Raw genomic sequence first — 23330 nt, 5'->3', positions numbered from 1 at the left:
CGCGAGCCGTCTGGGGCTGCGGGTGCTGGAGAGACCGCCGTACCGCCTCTGCTGCAGCGCTCGAGCCCCACGCCGGTGCACGGCTCTCCATCCTCGAGTCTGCCCTGCGCCAGCTGGATTTGCTGGTCCTCAGCGCCAAGGCCCGCGAGGCTGCATCCCAGCCTCTACCGCTCGCTGCGGCTGCCACTGCCGCTGTTCGCCGGCTTCCCCTCCCCCCACACCCGGGGCTCGAAGCGAGGGGAGGAGGAGGGGCCGGTGCGTTCTCGGCGCTGCTCTCTGCAACCTGCGGGGGCCGGTGCACGCCAGGCGAGGAGCCGGAGCCGCTGCAGGTGCGTGCAATCCTCCGAGGAGACGGACTCTTCACCCGAGGGCAAACCCGGGAACTGCAAGCAGAGGGCAGGCGGGCAAGCGAGAGGAAGCAACAAAGACAGGCTGCAGCTGGAGCTGGCGAGAGGGGCCGCGGCTGCCGGCCTCCCAGCGCGGACGGAGAGGGCGCCCTGGGAGAGGCGCGGGCAGAGCTGCCGCGGTGAGCGGGGCCCCGGAGGGAGGCGCAGCGCCTCCCGCCGGACGTATGGAGCACGGTCTCCGGCGAGGATGCGCCGCCTGAGCGCGCGAGCGGCTGGGGTCCCGGGCGGACGCGACCGGTGCTGAGCAGAGAAACCCCCTTCCCCGACTTTGGAAGGCGCTTTCGGGCGTGGGGTTCGCCCTCACCGACAACTCCCCTTCCCACCCGAAGAAAAGCATCGGCTTCCTCGGGCAATCTTTAGCACTCCTGCATGGCCGCGACCGGCAGATTGGAGCGTTGTGGCCTCTGAGACTTGGTACCTTTCGCCTGCGTGGCTAACACACAGTGAGTTAAGGGGCACGGGGATTTGGATTTGAGCTGGGGGCAGCCTCTGGCAGTCGGGCAATCTGGACTGGTCCTCAAGGGACCCTCGGTTGTTGAGCGCCCAGAGGCAGCAGTGCTTCTTGTTCGCCCCTGTCCTGCCCACATAACTTATTTGAACTGGCTGTAGTGGAGGGTGGGGACTCCTGGTGTGTATTCTGCTGGCTTTGGGACATACCATAGGAAAGGTCACCCCACCCATGGAGCTAACTAAGGTAGTGAGTGGCTCTACCCTGAACTCTTGTAGTTTTGTAGGGCTTGACTGGGGACATCCAGGGTGGGCCAGCATGGAGGGGCTACAAAGCAACCTTTGAGATCTTGAAAAGCCAGAGATGTGGAGCCCCAAAACTTCTGTCTGGGGATTGTGTCCTCTGAGGCGAGACATTGTGACTCTGTTGTTACAAATAACTCACAAAGACAGCACGTTCCCAGCAGGCTGCGTGTGACATCACCGCCTGACCTCTGATGTCAGATGGTGGTGACACGCAGCTAACCTTGAGCCAGAGCCAGAGCCAGAGCCAGAATGAGCAGAGCTGCACGTCGGGCAGTAGAAGGTGAAGGCCAACTCCTTCTGTCCTGTCCACCGCAGTCCTATGACCTCAGTCTTCAGTCAACACTTCAGGTGGGGGAGGGAGGCAGTGCCCTAAGGACAGGTGTTCCGGATTCTGCCCTGTGTCCCCTGGGAGCCCATAACTGCCAGAAGAGCAACCTCCCACTTGTAAGCAGGATGCTCAAAAGAAGGCCCCGGAGAACCCCAGCATGTACCCAGCCAGCAGCCGAAGTTCCCAGGGTCCCCAGAGAAAAGCAGGCTCAGCAGCCTCCAAAGCAGGCTGTTTCTCTTGAAAATGGGGATGTTCTGCTCCAAGCCAGAGAGAGGAGCTGCGACCTTCCTGGTCAGTGTGTCTGCAGGTCTCTGTGTCTGCCCAGGGAACCTCCCTGCTGTTCAACCCCAAGGTGAGGGGCCTTGGCTCAGCTGGGACTCCTGCCTAAGCCATTCTCCTTCCGGTGTTTAAGATGATTTTGACAAGCAGTGTGATGGATGCTGATTAAGCAAATGCAGGGCCAGTGGGAGCCAAGGTCTGAATACGTCCATCTCTGCCAGGGCCAGGGGGATGGGTGGGGAGGCAAGAGCCCCCTCTCCCCACACACAGCAGCCCTGTACAGTCGCAGCTCAGAGAACTCCTTGGCCACGTCCTGCTGCCTTGTCTATGCCCGTCCCGGTTAAGACTGCCAGGGTCAGATGTTGGTGAAACAGCTGCAGTCAGATTCCTAGGAACGGCGGAAGAAGCTGGTGTCTTTGCTCCCACAGTGAGGGGCAGGTGAGGGGGAAGAAGCCAGGCCTGGTCTCTCTGGACCGACAGCCTTTCCCATCCTCCTCCCAGTACCTTCTAGTAACAGGTTAATAAATACCGGGGAGGGCGCTTTGATAGGGTGATGGTATTTCCAGCGGAAGCAGTTACCTTAAACACAAGCTTCTGAGGACAGACAGCACAGCAACAGCAGATTGGGGGAACAGGGGAGGCTGTGGGTACAGTGCTGTTTGCACGGCCTCTCGACACTTCCCAGTTTAGAAACAAACTTGTAGTGCGCGCCAGAGATACACACACAGGCGGTTGGAGGCCCTCTGTGTAGTATTTACACTCCCTCAGCCAAGGCGGAGGGAAAGGCTGTCAGAGTTGGGCAACTCCTTCTGTTCCTTTCCCTCGGCTCCCTGGGCTTGGCAGTGAGCGCCAGACGACAAGCAGGGGGAGTGCCAGTTTACCCAGTGTCTTCCTGAGTGCCAGGCATTTCGCAGCATCTCAGCTGCTGCTTGGAGTGGCTTGTGCCATGACCCATTTTGCGGATAAGAAATCAGAGGCTTGAGCCAAGGAAGTGATGGTCTTTTTGTAGGTACTCAGCCAGGCAGCTGCAGTGGCTTGGCCTCAGTGACCCCGGCTTCAGGATGACACCCTGCCCTCAGATGGGTTCCTGGGTAAGATACCACCAATTGAGCACAGTGGCATCATCTTAGGCCTGGTGACCTCACCCTGTTGCCCTCACCCGCTGGGCCCTTCTGTAGCCCTGACAGGAAGAATGTATTGCATGAAACAAACCCACCTGCCAGCTCCGGTGTCATCTGCTTGACCCCCCGGGCTTGCTTAGAGGGGCGTATGATGGCCATGGTCACCCAGGGACCTCAGCCACTCAGAGCTCCTGGCAGGCTCTGCCAGTGGAAGGCCGGGTTACAGATGGCAACAGCACTTTAGTGGGTGGAGCTTGTGGCCCAGCAGCAGGTGAGGGGCACAGCTGAGGGAGATGGCACATGAGTACTCAAAGGGGCCAATAGATAATCCAGGCTGTACCAGAGGAGTGTCAGAGCTGTCTGTGGGTTGAACGGGGCAGGGTGGCCCTGGAGTTGTCAGGTGACAACGCAGGTAGCACCCTTACAGCCTTTTAAATTCTCCGGGCAGCCTCCACGTAAGGGTCCCTCCTCGTATTGTCCAATGCCCTGAGCTTTGGAGCCTCTCAGCTGTTCTGGGCTAGGTGCAGGCCCTGCCTGGTTGCCTGATGCTTTTGATAAGAAACCTGAAGCTCCCCAGAGAATCTTATTGCAGAGAACCGTACTCTGGTGTGGTTGTGTCTGGGACTGTCCTGACTGTGTGACCCTGCTGCATGGCTTTGAATTGCCGAGGCTTGGTGTCCTCATCTGTGAAGAGCACAGGCAGCACCCACTTCCCAGGGGCGTGGCAGGGATTCCGTGAGGGCTCACTATAGGCCACAGCATACAGAGAGTCTTCCATAAATGCAGTTTATACCTGCTATGAGCATAATCTCCAGTTCTCACAGTGTCTTGGAGCCCAAAGCAGAAGACCCTGTTCTGGGCTGGGGTCCCCCTACCCTTCCAGCGCCTCAGCAAGGGGGCCCCCACGTGGTGATCCCACATGGTGAGCACACGTGGCTCCCATCTGAGTGCCAGGGGGCTCTGGGGCCTGGCCAGGGTGCCCTCCCCAACCTCCCTCTTGCCCACTCTTCTTTGCCAACCCTCCCCAGTTAGAGGAAGCAGGCAAGCAGCTCGTATTCATGAACCGTAATTCAATCAGGCAGCGATTCCTTGGGGCTGGGCGGGGGTGAGAACGAGGAGGCGCGCACAAAAGGGCCGCTTTATTACCTCCCGCGGGCCGGGAATTGCCGCTCTCCCCCAGCACCGGCCGGAGCGCCTTTATTGTGTTAACCCATTTGCGTGTCAAGAGCTATTGTGCGCTTTCTCGCCGCCTGTGCGGTGGTGCGGCCGAGGGAGGAGGGCTGCGCTGCCGGCCGGTCACCTCCGCGGGCGCCGCCCGCCGCCCTGATTGGTTGCTAAGCGATTTGCATCCAAGGTAATCACTTTTATCTCAGAAGGTTGTCGACTATAATTATAAGCTACTGACATCTTTTGAAATCTGCCTAATGACTATTTTTGTCTGCCCAGGCTGGGGGTGGGGAGAGGGATTCTGTGAAGGGGTGGAGGCTGTCGGGGGTGTGCGTGTGCATTCCTTCCACCTGGACCACTGATTGCTTAGTTGAGAAACAGCTGAGGGCCTACTGCGAGCATCAAACAAAAGGCTAGCCAAGACGGTGGCTGGTGGCGCTCTCCTGGCCATCCCTGGTGGAGTTAGTGCCATTTCAGAGATGGAGAAATAGAGGCCTCTAGAAGCCAGATGACCAATAGATAACTCAGTCCCTGTCCGACTCTTGATCTGTTTCACTGGGGACACAGGATAAGTTCATGCCTGTGGTCACACAGCCAGGGAGTTGCAGGTGATGGGAGGCAGTGGATTCCTGTAGTCAGGGTGGGAGTGGGGACATGGGCAGTGAGGAGGGGTAATTGGACTGATTCTTTTGCCCTGTCTCTAGTCTGCCTGGATAGACGCGTAGTCTCAGTCTTGATGAGAGACCCCTGGTCTGCCCACTGTTGCCCTGTTCTCAGGAAGAAGAGAACTTCTGATAGATGGGGCGTGAGCAAGGCTGGAGGGGACCCCAGGAGTGAACGGCAGTATCTGTTCAGGGAGGGCTTCCAGACAACCCCAGGGTGCTGGGGGTATTGCTGGCAGAGGAAGCATCATCAGCATGGAAGGACAGCTACTAAGAGGGGAGAGTGGGTGAAGGAGAGAAAAACCACTAGGGGTGTTGGAAGGGATCATCTTGACGTCCAAGCTAAGGGACCCATGTGGTCCAAGGGGAGAGGGGCTTCCTTATGGTCTAGGTACTAGGGAGGTCAGCAGGGGCCTTGGGGTCCTTAGGCTTATCTGGGGTGGGACCCTAGTTTCTCTCCTCATTGGGTATGTGTGTTCCCATATAAATCGGTTTCCTGGTAGGTTATAGGCAATAGCAGTTCTCCTATGGGTTGTGTTTGTGTGTGGAGGGGGATGCATGAGCAAGGTTCAGGTCCTGGCCAGTTATCTCAGCTCCAAAACAAGCCAGTGCCCCACCTCTAGCAACTGTTTGTCTCCACCCCCCCAACTCCTGTTAGTGTATAGAGGCACAGGGACAATAGCCTGGAAGGTCAGGAGGTGAGGCCAGTGAACAGGCTCTTGGAGACTTAATGACCCAGGATCTGAGGGGAGAGGGGCCTCCCTGGGAGGAAGGAGTCCCACCATCAGCTGTGTACTACAGGTTCACGTCTGGCGCCAGCGCCAAGCTTGGCACCGATAGAGGCAGAAGTAGCAGCTTCTTGAGGCCATACACTGTCACCATCTGTGTGACCACAGGCTCCTCATCTGTCAGGTAGGCCCAAAGTCCACCTGAGAAGGAAGGCTGTGAGGGCTGGCTAAAATGAGAGCCGGTGGGTAGTGAACAGGAAATGACCGTTGCTGCCCAGCCGGAGGGCTTCTCCGCTCCTGGCTCTGGAGACAAAAGGTGGCCAGTCCTGAGTACTGCGGGAGAGGGATTCACTGTGTGCCACTGCTGTGCCAGCAAGCCGGAGGTTGGGGTGAGATGGCCCTGGTCCCTGCCCCTGGGGCCTTCAGCTCTCTCAAAGCATGTAGGAGCTGAGGAGAAACAGAGCAGGGAGGGCTCCATGGAAGTGGAGGTCCTGTTGCTTTCTCTTTAAACTCCGCTGCCTGTCGTGGGAATCACTGTTAACATCTGCTGTGTGCTCCATGAGCTTTGGGACACTCACTTAAGGCCCCATTGTCCCGCCAAGGGCAGTTTTATCCCTGTTGTTTAAGTGGAGAAGTGAGGCTCAGTGAGATGAATCGGGGGCTCAGGCCAGGGCCACATGGCAGGTGAGCAGGGTCTTCTGTGGAGGGCAGGGCCGGGCAGGTTGTCCTGGGGAAATGCCTGAGCAGGAGCCAAGGGACCTATTTTAGACTAGCCATTTCTTCACATTTTGCACAGCCTTGAGCAAGTTGCCCCCCATCTCTCCCCAGACGCAAGCATGTCCCTTAAAAATGTCAAGGATGGTAAGTCCTGTGGCAGGCCTGACTCCCCTTCTGCCAGGTCGTCCTTGGCAGACATCACCAATCAATCGCTGCCCTCTTCCCCGGCCTTGTTCTTTTCCTGACCTTGGACTCCTTCTAGCGCTCTGGGCAGCTAGCGCCCATCAGTCATCAGAGCCTATGGGCTAAAACATGTCGGCTGCCTGGCCTTAAGGAGCTCAGGGTCCCCTGCCGTCCAAGGGCCATGGGACGGCAGCTGAAGATTGTGGGGGCCTTCTTGAATTGTTTCAGCACTGTGTAAGTGTGAGGGGCGGGTACTGCCCGCCATGCCAGTCCCAGAGTGCCTGTAGCTCTTTACAGTTAGTGTTTACTGAGTCCTTCCTGGACACGCTTCATCACCCCCTGGGCACCCACACGCCTCTTTGGGCCTCTAGGAAGGACTTGGTCCATTTCAAAGATGAAGAAGCTAAAGTTCATTCAGCACAGTCGAGCAGTATAGGTTAACACACGTCAGACCTGGGACTCAGACCGAGCCTGGGGGTGTCAGACAGAAGTGACAGCTCCCCAAGCGAGCTGCCTGACATGTGTTCTGAAGCCCTAAGGGCTGATGGCCGTGCTGGGAAGAGTGGTGTGTGTGGCAGGGACAGCATGGCTGTCGGGCGGGACCGGTGGTGATGTTCGAGGCAGGCAGGGATGGCACGGCGGTTGGGGGACTGTTTCGGTGACTTGGAGGGGACTGGGAGGAGCCAAATGCTGGCCTTGGCATTTGGTGGTGGCAGCTTTGAGCAGGAGAGTGATGAGGTACTATCTCAGTATCTAGTACCTCTACCAGCCAGGGTGCTGTGTGCTTGGTCCTACCTGCTTCTGGGCTGCTCGAAGCTGTAGACAGGAGAGCCTAGTACACAGATAGACATCCATGTAGGCTGAGTAAACACTAAGTGGAGAGAGCCCAGCGTTCCCCCTCTCCGTCCAGGCCTGACAGGGGAGTGGCTGGGGAAGGAGGACATGAAGCAGGTACCTGGGGCAGGGGCCCTCTCAGCTCTCCACAGCCCTTCTGCCTGTCTTGGAGGCCTCTTACTGACCTTCTGTGCAGTGTGCACCTGAACAGCCTCGCCCGGAGGACAGTGTAGGCCCGGCACTTGGCGGGGGGGGGGGGGGGGGGGATGAAAGATGAAGGTTCGTGACCATTTTTTAACTCAATAAAGGGAGAGACAAGCTGCAGGCTGCAGGCCGGAGATATAATTAGTCCGCAGCGGTGGCGCTTTCTTGATTTAGCTTCTGAGAGAACAAGACAAGGGTGTGATACCCAATTAGCAGTGACATCTAGTCGGAGCCTCAGTAGCTGAGATAGCAAGCTGTTTTTATGACTTTCCTCTCGCAGTGTGGTGTGGGCAGGAAAAGGTCCATCAGGGCCTTATTTCTTTCATCATGGGACAATTATTAGTGATCTCAGGATGTCCCAAAGCCAAACGAGGCATTCGTTAACCCAAACAGCGGAGCATCCCAGGGCAGCAGCTGGAGCACTAGGAGCCCAGGTTAGCAAGACTGGGAGGAGGCCGACACATGGGGTAGTGTGGCAGAGCCGACTCGGGTCCTTAAGAGTGTCTTGACACCTGCCTTGGTTTCCCTACCTGCTTCCCCTAAATGGAGGTTGGAGCAATTCCTCTGGGAATGAGAGTGTGCCGGGCCTGACCCTTGGCTGCTCTTCCTGGCACTGTGTTCCATCCCCCTGCCAACTGGGCTGCAGGCTCTGGCTTCTTGGCCCTGCCCCTGCAACTGTGGCCAAGGAGCCCTCATTGTGGCAAGCAGCACCTACCTGCCCACCTGTCCCAGGTCTCAGGCCTGCTTCCTGGCAGGATCTGACCATGGTTAGCTTCACTCTCCATCACTGCCCTGCAAGCCAGGCACCCAGCACTAGCCAAGGCCCCACCCAGCTTTCTGGCTATTTGGTAAACGCCAAGGTGGATTCTGAGAGAAAGAGCTGATATGGTCACTGTCCCTCCCTATCCATCCAGTCATCCATCAGGCCCCGGTCCTAGGTTCCTGGGCTACTGCCCATCCTGTGGAATCTGCCTTGCTCCCACCCCTCACAGCTCCTGTCTGTCAGTGTGGAGCCCTCCACTCATGGTTCAGACGACTGACATATCCAGCCATGCAAAGTGGGAGTTTAATTGCAGACAGTTTTTACGGATCATGGGCCCATCTGTGCCACCATATGCAAAAGAGAAAAAGAAATCCCCCTCTTTTTTTTCCCCCTCTCTCCCCACTGCAATCCCAAACTACCTCAAAATATTGTCAGAGGTTTTCGGCTGAAGTCAGTACAGAAGTGGGGTTCATCTTGGGAACTTCCTGCAGAGTGAACCTGGCAGGGCCAGTGCTCAGCCAGCTGCTCCCAACCCCACTGGGTTCTTTCATATCTCTGGGCTTCTGTGTGTATCATGGATGCCCTTCTCATGCACCTGGTGGGGGCCTTCCGTGTGACCTCTGGCCAGACTTAGCATGTAGCCATGTGTGTAAGAGAGATGGGTTTCTAGGAAATGGAACCCTGGTAGTGGGGCTGACAGCACCACTAATTGCCGTGTCCTCTGGGGCTCTTGCCCTGATGCCCTGACTGGCTGTGCATTCAAGTCCTTACCACAACAGAAGGGCAATGGGGGGGCTGGTCTGGCAACTTCTGAGAGGCTTCGCCTCTGATGCCATCTGATTCCACTTCACTGTGCCTCAGTTTCTTCAACTGTAGATTGGAGCTAAGGATGACAGAGTTCTACACATGAAGTGCATTTAGAGCTGTCACCTATTCATGTGCAGCCGTGCGCTCTGTCAAGGAGGCCCTGTCCCCTGCTGCCTTCTCAGGTTCCGGAGGGGGCACTTGATGTCTTTGGGAATTCCTGGGTGAGTATGTGAGCGAGTGACTGCATGACAAGCAGACACACGTGTAAGGGGGCAGGCATGTGAGTGGGTGGACACACAGATCTGTGAGCAAACAAACACAAACAGTCCAGCGAGTGCACGAGTGAATGGGTGTGCTAGCACGTGAGTGAGCAAGTTCCCGAGTGCCCGTGTGAGTGTGTAAGTTCCCGAGTGCCCGTGTGAGCGTGTAAGTTCCCGAGTGCCCGTGTGAGTGTGTAAGTTCCCGAGTGCCCGTGTGAGTGTGTAAGTTCCCGAGTGCCCGTGTGAGCGTGTAAGTTCCCGAGTGCCCAGGGATGAGTGAGCCAGCTGGTGAGTCAGTCAGGATTCACAGCCTTTTCCCCGGGGAGGAAGCTGTGTAGGGCCTTGGATGTGGGGAATTCTCAGTTTCCCCATACCCCTTTTCCCTAGGGTCTAGAAATCCCCTTAAGTTCAGTTCAGGTAAGGGAAATAGACTAAAGATTAAGGGTTTCTCCAAGGTGATACATCTGGAGACAGGCCAGAGTTGTGTGCAGAATCCTGGTCTGAATGAATTCCTACCCCTCTTGGCAGGTAAGGGGACCAAGCCCAGAGCTCAGAAAGGATTTGGCCACAAGTCACACAGTAAGACAACTAGCATTTGTAGGGTCCTTCTTAGTCCATGAGGAGCTGAGCCTCCAGCCAAAGCCAGACCAGTATCCCCTCTCTGCTCACCTCCCCAGCGCTGGGACTCCCCAGTATCTCCTCACCAGTGTTATAAACTGGCAACACCATAGGTGCCAGCAGCTAGGCCCACACTGTGGTTCCTTCCTGTGCCCAAAACCTGGCACTTGGCACAGCCCTTCTGCAGCAGGTAGCCGGGAAGTGAGGCTCCAGACAGCCTCCCCCACCCTGTGGTGATCACCAGCTCCCGATGTAATCATTAAAACTATTAGAAGGGAAACGTTCGCTTGAAGCAAATGTCAGGCGCCGAGTTGTGCTTTGTAAACGCTCACAATTAATGCCAATCAGGCCCAGAAAAAAGCCGGCCCGGAATCCTGTCTGTCTCATCTCGTTTGTCAGCTGGTGCCGCTCCGTGTCGCACATTTTCATACAATTGCTATAAACATAAAAGGGAAACTCCACAGCATTCCCAGGCACCCGGATGGTGCGTCGTCTTAATTACTCGGTACTCTGCTGTTCACTTGGCTGCCCTAGCTCAGGCGGACAGCAGGGAAACAGTTGTTGTGCAGAAGGGTCAGAGTTCCAGGGGTCAACAGGGGCGAAGAGCAGGTGAGAGGCCTGGATCTCTGGCCCCACCCCCTGCAGGCTGCAGGTTCTCTAGGGCTCTGGTTCTCAGTCTTAAGAAGTGAAATAAGAAAATAAAATCCTGCTGAAGACTGTCTCCAGGGTCTGTGAGATCACGGCCTACAAAGCCTAGGTAGCGTTGCTGCTGGAATGGTTGCCGGCCTCCTATATAGCCAGGCACCAGGACACGACCTGTGGGCTTCAGTTCCTACCCTGGGCCTTTGGGGAATATCCCCTTGGTCAAGATGTCAAGCTTGCTGGACCCGAAGACATCGTGAGTGGATTTTCTCATGTTACCGTAGACCCTTTGAGGCTGAACAACCTCTTATATACAGGGAGGGAGGGAGGCATTTGAGCCCTTCTTGCTGGGCTCGACTCTGAGTGTGGTGCTATCCTGTTGCCACCCTTTCAGGGCAGCTGTGGGACTGGGAAGAGATGCGGTTTCCCTAAGGTCCCTGTGTCCAGTGGGTGTTTAGTGACAGCAGTCACTGTCATACCACCACTTAAGACAGGACCTCAGCCTGGCCTGAGAGTCAGTTTGGGACTGCTGGGTGGGAGGGGGTTGCTTGGTTTACTTGTCAATTTCCCAAGTAAAATTGAAGAGATGCCCATGGATGCTTAAGCCTGCCTACCTTCTGTCCCCCAAATGGAACAGTTCCCTGAACTCTTGACAGCCCAGGTGGCTGAATATGTCACTGTCATAGACCCCTCTCAACAGAAGGGAAACCAAGGTTCAGCCCTGGCCCCCAGGATTATATGACTAGGAGGTACAGAAGCTGGAACTCGAAACCAAGAATCCTTCCTGTCCTCTGTCCCCTCCCCATTGCACCTGAATGGGGACCCTCACCCCACACTGCACACCCTCCCTGGATGGAAGCCTCACCCCACACTGCACACCCTGAATGGGAACCCTCGCCTCACACCACACAGTCTCCCTGGACCCTTCTGAGCCTCATGTTCCCTGTGTGCAGGGTCTTCTGGGGCCAGGCTGGCTCCTCAGGGACACACTGGCCTTTGTGTCTGTTCAGCTGGCTGGACGACCAGCAGAGCGGGGAGAGGGGTGGTGTGGCCCAGCCAGGCCAGGAACAAATGCTCAGAGAGAGATAGAGGCCCCTTTGTTGTGTCTCTCAGCGGGGGAAGGGTGCTGCCAGCTGCCACCCCTTCTCAGAGGTTTGCCCACCACCTCCAGGACCAGCCGGAAGTCTGTCATCTCCCACAACCACCACCCAATTCAGAGCCTCCTCCACCAATCACCTCATTTGCTTTGGGCCTACTGTGTGTCACCATGGGGCCAGGCCGTTATGAACCCTGATAGGATAGAGTAGTCAAATGTTACAACTTGACACAGGATGCTCTTGGTGAAATGAGAACCAAAGATGGCCTAGCCTCAGACACTGGTCCCTCTCTATGAGATGTGGTCAATGAGCAGTGTCAATGCTGTGAGTCCACGGATGGGGGTCAAGTGCAGGATCCCCACAGGACAAAGAGCCCCAACCTCAGCTTGGACTCTGAGGCCCCCAATTCTTGTGATATCTATCCAGCCGTTGGCTTTGAATTCCAAGGCAAGGCAGGGGATCCCAGGCGAGAGAAAACTCAGAAATTTGGAGAGTGACTAAAGTCACCTGGGCTCCTAGGGGAGCTCAGATCCAAGCCACCACCCCTCTCCGGAGTGGGAAACACAGGCACCCACCTCCCACCAGAACAACGGCCTCTTGCCCTCAGAAACGTGAGCTGTGAGGTTGGTTTGGTTCTGATGACTAAGAGATGAGAGTGGAAAGCTAATTTTCTGGGTTTTGTTTGTTTTGGTGGAGTCTCACTGTAGCCTGGGGTGGCCTAGAACTCGCGGTAGCCAACGCTGTGCTGGGCCTCCTGGACTCCTCCAACCTCAACCTCCAGATGCTGGAATGACAGGCATGCACCACTGTGCCAGCCACATTTCTCTTTCTTCTTTTTTTAATTGCATGCAGTCAGCAACACAAAGAAAAGCTGTGCGCAGGGAGGCGCACACGCTTCAGCAATGGATGCCGTGTTATCTGGGTGGGGAGCACGTCAGAGGTCCCAGGTCAGCCCTCCAACCCTCAGAACCCACCCCAAGTCCCCGCAAATGCCCCCAGGAAACACCCCACTGCGTCTGCTCTACCAGAGGCAAGAGGCAGGGCCCAAGCCCCGTGAGGGCACCACCCAAACAGCTATAATCAGCAGCCTCGCCAAGACTTCAAACTCACCCAATTATCCTGCGAAGGAAAAAAAACACAAAATGAAAACAAATTAACATGTTTGCATAGAAGCTGCTGCAGCAACACACACAAGCGCGCGCGCACGCTCGTGCTGGCATGTGCCCTGGCAAGGCTGAGCTGTGCCGCTGCTGCCACCCCTCTTCCTGGCACCTACCAAGGCAGGAGATGCCCCAGTGACCAAACCATTCCCATACTGGCTCGACACGGTCTTAGGCTTCTGCGTTTTGGTTTCTTTTATCTGAGTGCTGGGTATTAGACTCAAGACCACATTAGGCAAATGCTCAATTACTAAGCCATACCTACAACCCTTTACATTTTTTCCTTAAAGGAGTAGTATTTGCTGTGCACCAAACTTCTCCCCAGTCTGTAAGATAGGTCTGTCATGAAGCTCTTTCTAGAGATGGGGAAGCCAGAGCACGGAGAGATCAGTGGTCCTGCCAAGCCTGCACTTCTGGCAGATGGAAGAACTCCAGACTGAATCCCAGTGCCTTTATCACTGCGCTTTCTTGTCTGCAGGTGAGGGGTCAGGGCCCCACCTGGCCTCCGAGGACCCCTAGTATCTCTAGCCTGTGTCCTTTCTTGCACATAGCCCACACAGCCCCTTCTGGCCCCATGATTTGGACTTCAGACCCTTTGTCTAGGCTGGAAGAGCTGTAGCCCCAGCCCTCAGAAGGTTGAGGCAGGGGATTTACAGTTTCAAGACTAACATGTGACTGCCTCCGACCTTACTCCTAGAACATCAGGATAGTAATAGTCCTCCCTCCAGCGAGGTTAGGAGGGGGTAATGGGAAACAGGACTGAAGTTTCATTCCTGGCACCTTCTCTGTGGTGGTTCCCCATCTGCCATGGTTTGCTGAACTCCGCCTGGCTCTCTAGCCCCCCAAGGGACTCTGTGACTTAGGACCACCCTGCTGGTGAGTAGCAGAGCTGGATTGGAAATCAGTTTGGAGTTTGCTCTTTAGCTGAAGAGCTGTTTTGTGCTTCCTGGAGCTGAACCTACCAGGACAGATGGTGGTAGTACTTTGTGGATATAGAAATTGGGTCAGTAGGACACCATGGTTGTTGAGGAGGCTGCTTGTTTGTTTCCCGACTGCCTGGCAGCTCAGACCCGAAATAACCATACAGAGACTGTATTAATCAAATCACCACTTGGCCCATTAGCTCTAGCTTCTTATTGGCTAACTCTTACATATTAATTTAACCCGTTTCTAATAATCTGTGTATTGCCACGTGGCTTTGTTTACCAGGTAAAGTTGGGTAAAGTTCCAGCGTCTGTCTTGGTGGGATACATGGCTTCTCTCTGACTCCGCCCTTCTTTCTACCAGCATTCAGTTTAGTTTTCCCTGTCTAGGGAAGTTCTGCCCTGCTACAGGTCCAAGGCAGTTCCTTTATTCATTAATGGTAATCACAGCACACAGAAGGGACTCCCACAGCACATGGCTGTGCTGGCCATTTGAGGGCAAGTTCACTGGCCTTAGATAGCCCTGTTGGCATCAGCCTCTTGACCTACATCATGGCAACTAAATAGGGCCAGGACAGTGACCTTCAAAAGTAGCCCAGTGCCCACGCCAGTAGAAGCCAATGCCTATCTACAGACCCAAGATTTCCCCTTAGTACAGCGATCTCAGTGACTTTAGAGTCAAGTAGGCATGGAATGATGTCCAGGCCCACCAGGTGACCTTGGACGAATTATTTCCTTCCACAGCCTCTGTAGCTTGCCCTTCTGGGTATGAGAGGCCTGAGGGATGGGTCTTCTGCCTAGCTGCTACTAGAGGAAGCAAGGGGCACCCCTTCTTCAGGACTTCCCAGCCCTTCAGCCCCAAAGACAGGTGACAACCCAGGAGGAAGCCATCCTCCTCTCCCTGCCCTACCTGTCATGGGAGATGTGTGTTCAGCCCTCTGTGGCCCACTGTGCCAGAGTTTGTCAGGTTAAGGTGCTGAACTATGTGGTGCAGTGGGGTGGGTGAGAACCCCGGATAATTTGGGCATAGAGGCCCAGCCATCCTTCCGTTCAGTGCCCGCCTGCCTGGCTTGAGGCCCTACTGCATAACTATTGGGCACCCCTGCAGAAGCCACACAGCCTCTCTGGATCTAACCTCACAAAACACTTTGAGTGGGGGTTTTGGGGGTGACATTTTGTATCAGGTAACAGAACATGGGTCTGGAAGCCTCCCTCCCCTTTTAGGGGAGAGGCTTGTCCCAAAGTCCATCATGGAGTCTCTAATGGTGCCAAGTAGCCTGCTTCACCTTGAGTCCTGATAACAGCACAGGAGCTGGGCTGCGGACACCCTCTTCCCTATCATAAAAAGCAGCATTCTGCTTTCGTTTGGAAGTAACATGCTAGAAGCAGCTGCATCTCAGTGCCCTGAGCTAAGCACTGGGTGCCCTTTGGGGGGGTGGGGGTGGGGTCTGCCCCGGTGTAGAGTGTTTGAGGAGCACCCATGTGCGCCTTGCAACAGCGGCCCCCTGAGCAGGCAGGCCCGGTCCTAGTTCACCAGGCCACATGCTGAGCCCAGGCTATGGGGAGCTACCTGCCCCCCAAGCAGCCTGTTGTCTGGCATGTGCAGGCGCCGGGTGGCCCTTGTTCTGCACACATCTGATCCCGTCTTTTCCACATCAGATCATTTGTAACTGTCACTCGGCAATCGGCCCATTGCTGATTTAGTCTTGGCTTTGTGCTGTCACAGCCATTTTTCCATGTGGACTGATTTTGAAAGGAGGCCCGTCCTCGGTTCTGCTCCTCAGCAGTTGTGGGGAGGGTGTGTGTATGTGTTGACATGTACATGTGTGCACACATATCGTCTCATGCATGCATGTACACGTGCGTGCACACCTTAGCCTCCTCCTCTCAGCACTCATTAGAATGTGAAATGAAGTAGGCAGCTAGGGCTCCCGGCCCACTCCCTTCACTTCTCCTCCTCTCCTCCACCCTCTTAAATACCTACTGTGTGCTCCAGCGTGCACACAGTGGAGCCAGTGCTCTGGCAGACAGTGCCCTAACCTTGAAGCAAGAGGTTGACCCCAGAGTGCCAAGAGGCATCATTAAAAGTGCTGATGGGTTGTGGCCCTGTGAGGGTGGTTAAAGAGGGCTTCCTGGAGAAGATGTTGGAGCTGATGCAGAAACAAAAAGAGATGGGCTGTCTGGGGACTGCCACTTGCAGAACATGGTGACAGGGACAGGCTGGGGACAATGTAGCCAGGTGCTCTCCACAGGTGGCTACCAAGTCCATCTCCTGTAGATTTCAAAGGCATAGTGCAGAAAGGACCATGACATGCCTTGTCAGTACCTTGAGGTCTGGCTGTGAACCTGTGGGATTAAGCGGGGTACACTGCTAAATTTAATTCCTTTTGGCTGTAGAGAATTTATACTTACAAATGGAGCCTTCATAACTCTGTCGGACAGTGCTGTGCGGAGAGGCCAAACCAGAAACGTAAAAGCCCTATCTAGAGGATCAGAAAGGAAGCCAGCATGACCAGGCAGTTAAGAGGACAGGGACCATGCAGGCTGTGCCGAGGAAGATATTAGAAATACCTGGAAGTCAGTGTGGGTGGGATGGGTTGTAGGTGAAAAACTTGGTCTGGACCGTGAGGGTGAAGAGCACTATGGGAGCATTGGGGCCTTGGCTCCCACAGGGCCAAGTCTGTGACAAAAGGGTCACTAGATGGGACCTGCTGGCACTTGGCGCTGGCTCCTGGAGTGCTTTCTCTGCCTCTGGGTATCAGAGCTTCTGGTCCTCTGTCTGACTGCCCCCATCCAGCCCTTCCTCCCCAACAGCTGCTGTCTGTCCCGTGTGTGATTTGCCCTGAGCCTCCTGTCTCCTGACAGACAAAGACTGAAATCCCTTTCCAAATATTTTGTTTCTTTTCTTTTTTTTTTTTTTTTTTTTTCGAGACAGGGTTTCTCCGTAGCTTTTGGTTCCTGTCCTGGAACTAGCTCTTGTAGACCAGGCTGGCCTCGAACTCACAGAGATCTGCCTGCCTCTGCCTCCCGAGTGCTGGGATTAAAGGCGTGCGCCACCACCGCCCGGCTCCAAATATTTTGAAAACTAGCAAAAACACAAGTAGTGACGCTCATCTAAAGTTAGAAGTGATGAGCTCCAGGAAGGACAAAGAAGAGAAATGCACCTCCCTCCCAAGGGAAACAGCCTCACAGCTGACCTGAGATTCGAACCAGGTGCTCCAGCTTTTGGGCTGGGTTCTTTGGAAAATGTGGTGCCCTGTGACTGGGGACATGGGTGGGCACTTTTCCTAGCCTCACTGCTGCCGTGGGGCAGCGTCTTCATCCTAGCCGTATTCTGAAGGCGCCACTCGCCCCCAGCCCCAGATGCTTCTCCCCTGCTGCCACTCATTTTAGGACCATTCCAGCCAGCCAGCCTCCTCCCAGGGTCCCGCTCTTCCCAGGAACTCTTCTCTTTTCTCCATCACCTGACAACTCTGCATCCTGCTCAGCTCCATCATGCAGCTTCCTCAGGTGTAAAGCAATCGTCTCTGTGGTAGAGCGCGTTAGATGTGGTGATGTCTGTGACATGCTGAGCCAATGGGGAGCACACAGAGAGACCTCCCCTCCAGCTCTTATTGCCCCTTACCTTAAACTGTGGGCTTGGGACTTGGGGTGTGCTTCCACTTTACATGGCTTTAACTTTGCATACAGTGTTGCCTCTTCAGAGACCCCTCACACCCAGGGTCACCTGGGACGGATTCTCTGAAATGTACAGCCTCCCTCTGAAAACACTGGGCCAGGGCCTTTCTTCCCGGTCCATATACCCTCACAACGCCAACAGTTAATATCGACTCCCAGCCTTTGCTGGAATGTGAGGACCCCACATTTCCCACCTTGGGATATGATACTGTAGAAGAGGGTTCTTCAGAAGGTCAGAACTGGGGAGGGGGTCTCAAGTCCCCTTAGCTAGGACCTGGTCCATCAGCACTAGTCCCCTGCCTGTGACTGGAAGAGGTCCCCCCAGTATGAGCCCCACACATCTGCTCGGTGAGAACAGCCTGGGCTCTGGGAGCTGATCAACTATGTGACTATGTCATGACAGCGGTAATGACGGCTCTTGTCACTTCCCTGGGGCTGCCTTTGAGCCCTGTACCACCAAGTCTCTCCCTGTGCTGAGTTTACACTTGTGCATTTGGAGCAGACTCCTGAGGTTAGGGCCTGGCTGGCTTCACACAAACGAGGTTCTTTTAATGCCCACCCCACTCCCACTCCATCAAGGTGTGTTGTGCAACAGCCGAGGTCTTGATGTCGGTCCCTTGGGAGCAAACCTGCCCTCTTTATTCACTGCCTGTACTTTGCTGCTGTTATACTTGCTCTCACTGTGAGTAGCTCCCATGGTCACCTGGTATATACCTAGATAAATGTGGAAAGGAATTTTTTAAAAATTGTATTGTGTGTGTGTGTGTGTGTGTGTGTGTGTGTGCGCGCACCTGGGGCTGAGGATGTGCGTGTGCATGGAGGCCGGAGGACAACTTGAGGGAGTCTGTTCTTGTCTTCCACCTTGTCAAAGCAGGGTTACCCTTGTTTCTGCTGTGCACTCTAGGCTTATCCTGGTCTAGGAGCCTCTGAGATGCTCCTTGAGCCTCCCCCTTCCTTCTCACTGGAAGAGTGCTGGAATTGATGGGGTGTGGTGATGTGTGCCTAAAGTCTGATGATGGGGGCGCACGTCTTTAATCCCAGCACCTGGGAGGCAGAGGCAGGCAGAGCTCTGAGCTCCAGGCCAGCCTGGTCTACAGAGAGAGTTTCAGGACAGCCAGGGCTACAGAGATCTTGTCTCACATCCCCCCACAAAGAGTGCTGGGATTACAGATGATTGCCACCACGAACAACCTCTCTCTCGGTTCCCAGGATCAAATTCAGCTTGTTAGGTGTCGTGATTGCCTCTACCCTGAGTCATTTGCCAGTCTGTGGAAAGGAGTTTGATAAAGAAATTGAGGCTCAAATCAAGTTCAGACCTAAAACTGCGATTAGTTCAGGGACAAAACTCACAGCACAGGACACAGTACTGCCGCCATCCGTATGAGATTTTTGGGAGGCCTTCCTCCTGGCACCCCCAGGCTGGGTAGGCTGGGTAGGATAGCCCCATCCGGTAGCCACTGTTTTCCTACCTCCTCAGAGTTGTGACCGCTCAGTGTTAGCACAGGCTCTGGCACACGGTAGGGGCTACATATGTTGTTCCCAGAAGTTGGCATACTTTCAGAAAGGCAGACAGGGCTGTTTTCCCAGGGCTATGGCATCATTGCCCTCCCAGAGCTGGCCCCGCCCCTTTCCTGGGACTGTGCTCTGGGAGCTGGCCGTGGTGCTGAAAGACTTGGGCCAGCCGCCTACCTGCAGTCCCCTGCCCTGCCTCACAGCCACTTGCTAAGACCCATATTTTACCCATTCTTCCCTTGGGAGATGTTTGCCTGGGGACCTACTGTGTATAGGCACTGGTAACCCACACAGGAAGGTTTGGGATCTACTTTAGGAGCCGCTTGTCAGTCACACTCACTGCATTGTGTGTCTTCATGGACATCTTCAAAGCCCCATGGAACTTGGGCTTCAAGTGAAGGTTAAGAAGCATTGTAAAGAATATTGGCTGGGTTGGTAGTGCACACCTTTAATCCCAGCACTCAGAAGCCAGAGGCAGGTGAATGTGAGTTTGAGGTCAGCCTGGTCTACAAAGTGTGTAGCTAGAGCTACACAGAGAAACCTTGTCTCAAAAAAACAAAAGAAAAGCAAGCAAACAAAGAATATTATACCAGAAGGAGGGGCTGATGAGGAGCAGCAAGTGCAGAAGCCGGGTCCACAGCCTGCAGAGGAGAGAGAGCCTTGTGACAGGAGAAGCTGGCTTAGTATTCCTGTGGCTGTAGTGATGCCACGACCAAAAGCAACCCGGGGAGGAAAGGGTTTAGTTCATCTTACGACTCTCAAGTCAGACTCTGTTGCTGAGGGAAGTCACCGAAGCAGAGCCCAGAGCCGATGAAGGGAAGTTACTCACTGACTCTCCAGGTTTGCTCAGTTTGCTTTGTTATTCACCACCGGACCAGCAGCCCAGGCTGGCCCCACCCACCAGAGGCCAGGCCCTTTCACCTCAATCAGTGATTAAGAGAACGCACCTACGGGCCAGTCTCCTGGAGACATTTTCTTCATTGAGACTCCCTCTTCCCGAGTGCCTTTAGCTTGTGTCAAGTTGACATAAAACCAGCCAGCACAGAGGCCCACCCAAGTGCTCTGCCTACAAGATTCCACCTTAGTTTTCATGTTTCCCTGGCTCCAGTGCCCTCCCCAGACAGGAAGCTAGAAATAGCAGGAAAGGACCGGATGGAGAAGTGTTGAGCTAGACAAGAGCCACGGAGCTGGGCATCTTAGCTGCCTCTGGCCTGTGCGGTGGGGGTAGAAATCCCGGCAGGAGATGAGGCTCCTGTCGAAGGGGCTCCCCCACCCCCACCCTTAAAAAAGTGACAATCCCCTCCTTGTGCCAGCCCGATTGGTGGTAGGAAATAATCACTTTTCACAGGCCCCTTATCCATAGCCCAGCCCTGGGCCTGTTTAATCAGCAGTGCCTACCCCGTGACTTAAAGATTCCCCAGCTAGAGAGATGGAGAGAGGGGTTAAAGAAAATTACCCTGGCCTCCTCCATGCTAATGTAATCTCTAACCAGATCTGCCCAGCCGCAGCTCAAATTGCTTTTTAGATTAACATTTAATTATTAACAGGGTCCCCTGGAAGGCCTTGGGCTCTGGGAACCCAGGGTGGGGGAGGGAACAGCAGGAAGGAGGTGGGGTGGGCTTGTGCCCTGGCTGCCTCAAAGAGAGACTGATGGGAAGAGAAACCAAGAACATGACCGGGGAGGCCGAGGGAGTCAGGCAGGGAGACACAGTGGAAGGAGAGGGAGATGGAGAGGAGTCCCGCTGGGGTCTGTGCAGGCTGGGAACCCTTGGCACGTCTCTGCAGTGGGCTGGCTGGCATTTTCTGAGGGCTGGATCGCAGAGGGGGTAGTGCTTTTCAGAGCCACACAGCCTGGCTTTAACCCCAGGACCACCAACTTGGTGCTGTGTCTCCTTCCTGGGTCTGGGCCTCTCAACGCTGCAGGGCTCTTCCTGTGTCCGGAGGGCAGCTGTGTGGTCAGGACAGTGTGAGAGAAGGGAGCCTTCTCTGACAGGTAAAGCAGAGCCTGTGGGAACTCCCAGGTTTCCCGGCTTCTTCCCTCCACTCTGGGTTCTATATGACAACAGGCCAGGGACCCAGGCCTGGCTCTCACATACAGCTAGTACTGTGGATTATTCTGAAGTCAAAGGGCGATGTGCTCCCACATCTAAATTCCCCATCCGGTTTCATCAGGGCTACTGTACATCCTCAGGGGCACCCAGACTTCAGTGCCGAGCCCTTGCCTAGCTGCTCCCTGGAGCTGCCTTTCTCCTCTGAACTCCTCACCCCGCTGGACCTGGTGTGACCTTCCTCTTCAGGCTGCGGCCTGTATCTGGCCTTGAGTAGAGCCACAGGGACCTGCTGCTTAGGCGGTTCTAGATAAAGGCAGAGATGGAGGCTGGAAGCAGCTGAAGCTGCGGCCTCATGGACTCACACCTTTCCCAGAGCCCAGGTTTTTCTCCACCTCCGCCCTACTCTGGGGACAGGCTGTGAAGCAGGTGGGCATGTCTTCCCTATGAGGGGTCGGAGGCTGGGAAGGGTAGTTCTGAATGGGTGGTACCCTGGGCCCTTGTGGCAGGTCATGCTTACATATGTGGCTAGGGATGCACCCCCCAGAAGGTGTTCTCACGTGTTACTGCCCAAGTGCCTGAGTGGGTTGAGGGAGGGCAGGGTTCCCCCTGCTGCACTGCACACCTGCTCTGTTCTGTTGGACAGTTGTGAGGGTGGCCTCCAGGAAGGACTTTTTCTGTGCCTCTCCTCTCTTTCCAACCCCTCTCAAGGTAGAACCCAAGCAGATTGTGGGCTTGACCAAAGCCAGGGGCTTCTGGGATTCTCCCAACTGTGATGGACTTGAGGCTCAGAATCTGATACCCTTGGGCTCTGCCGATTAAAAAATCCTTCTGAACTTGTACACATTGCCCCTCCTCCCCCCACAGACACACAGTGGCCATTTCCTACTGTGTGAAAGGAAGCTAAAACCAGCCTCTAGCCATGGCTGCCATGGTGGTTAGGTTGAGGGACGGGATGCACTCAGATCTGGATGCGGAGGGCTTTTGCAAGCACTAAGTGCTGTCCTCAGTACCCAGCACCTTGCTAGTTCAGGGCCTCGCTCCCACCTCTTGGGAGCCTGTTGCCCCCTGCAGCCAGACACAGAGGGATCAATGACAGAAGGTAGCAAGGCCATCCTCTTACCCGAGACAACTCTTTGAATAAAATAAAGACAGCCCTTAGGCAGCATCTGCTCCTTGTTTGCCATGCAGGCATCAGGCATAATTCTCGGCTCAGAAAGTTTCCTTCCGCCTCCCCTCCCCTGTGACAGCCCCTTATCTCCAGTCCCGCTATGAAAGGGCACACTGACAGCTGGGGGTGTTATCTGGTGGAGCGGACCTTTTCCTTGGGTGTCTCCCAGATAAGACGTCTTATCAGCCCCCACGTCCAGGGATGGGGCCAGAGCATTCTAATCATTGAGGCTTATGACATTTCCCCTCCCCTCCCCCGCCCCCCTTTATTATCAAAGTCACAAAAGGCCTGAGCTTTATAAACAGTCCGATTTGCAGACAGTGTGGCTCTCCAGATGGCCTCCGGCTGGGCCCGACGGTGATGATTCTGTGCTGGAGGGTTGAAGGACCCACCATCTGCAGACGGGGTGAGGCTGGGCAAGGGGAAGGCAGGCATGAGTGTTTCAGGTGCCCACTACAGCCCTGTTCCTGGCTTGCTGGTATCTTTGTGCCAGACCGTCGATATCTCTGGGCCTTCATCTCACAGTAACCAGATGTTTTGGTGCACCATTCATCGGATGCCTTAGTTTTACTTTATTTGTATATCTGTGTGAGGGTGTGTCACGTATGTGTGCTGTGTATGCGTGTGCCATGTCTGTGTGATGTGTATACATGTGCCATGTCTGTGTGATGTGTATACATGTGCCATGTCTGTGTGAGGGTGTGCCTTGTCTGTGTGATGGGTATACATGTGCCATGTCTGTATGATGTGTATACATGTGCCATGTCTGTGTGAGGGTGTGCCTTGTCTATGTGATGTGTATGCATGTGCCATGTCTGTGTGATGTTTATACATGTGCCATGTCTGTGTGATGTGTATACATGTGCCATGTCTGTGTGAGGGTGTGCCTTGTCTGTGTGATGGGTATACATGTGCCATGTCTGTGTGAGGGTGTGCCATGTCTGTGTGATGTGTATACATGTGCCATGTCTGTGTGAGGGTGTACCATGTCTATGTGATGTGTATGCATGTGCCATGTCTGTGTGAGGGTGTACCATGTCTATGTGATGTGTATGCATGTGCCATGTCTGTGTGAGGGTGTACCATGTCTATGTGATGTGTATGCATGTGCCATGTCTGTGAGGGTGTACCATGTCTATGTGATGTGTATGCATGTGCCATGTCTGTGTGAGGGTGTACCATGTCTATGTGATGTGTATGCATGTGCCATGTCTGTGTGAGGGTGTACCATGTCTATGTGATGTGTATGCATGTGCCATGTCTGTGAG

General features: G+C 54.8%; 1 protein-coding gene across 1 annotated transcript in view; it reads left to right on the top strand.

Annotated features, from left to right (window-relative positions):
• The first annotated feature begins 721 nt into the window (after nt 1-721).
• Fam222a (family with sequence similarity 222 member A) overlaps nt 722-23330 on the top strand; it is a 45426-nt gene continuing 22817 nt past the window's right edge. Inside the window, exon 1 of the mRNA XM_041646133.1 lies at nt 722-850. The gene's annotated coding sequence lies outside the window, so the exon portion shown is untranslated. The remainder of the gene's footprint in view (nt 851-23330) is intronic.

This window comes from Microtus oregoni, unplaced genomic scaffold (genome assembly GCF_018167655.1).
Source record: "Microtus oregoni isolate MIOR12 unplaced genomic scaffold, Mior012 000003F_ref0000135, whole genome shotgun sequence".
Taxonomy (NCBI): Eukaryota; Metazoa; Chordata; class Mammalia; order Rodentia; family Cricetidae; genus Microtus; species Microtus oregoni.
This window is presented reverse-complemented; position numbering and strand designations above follow the sequence as displayed.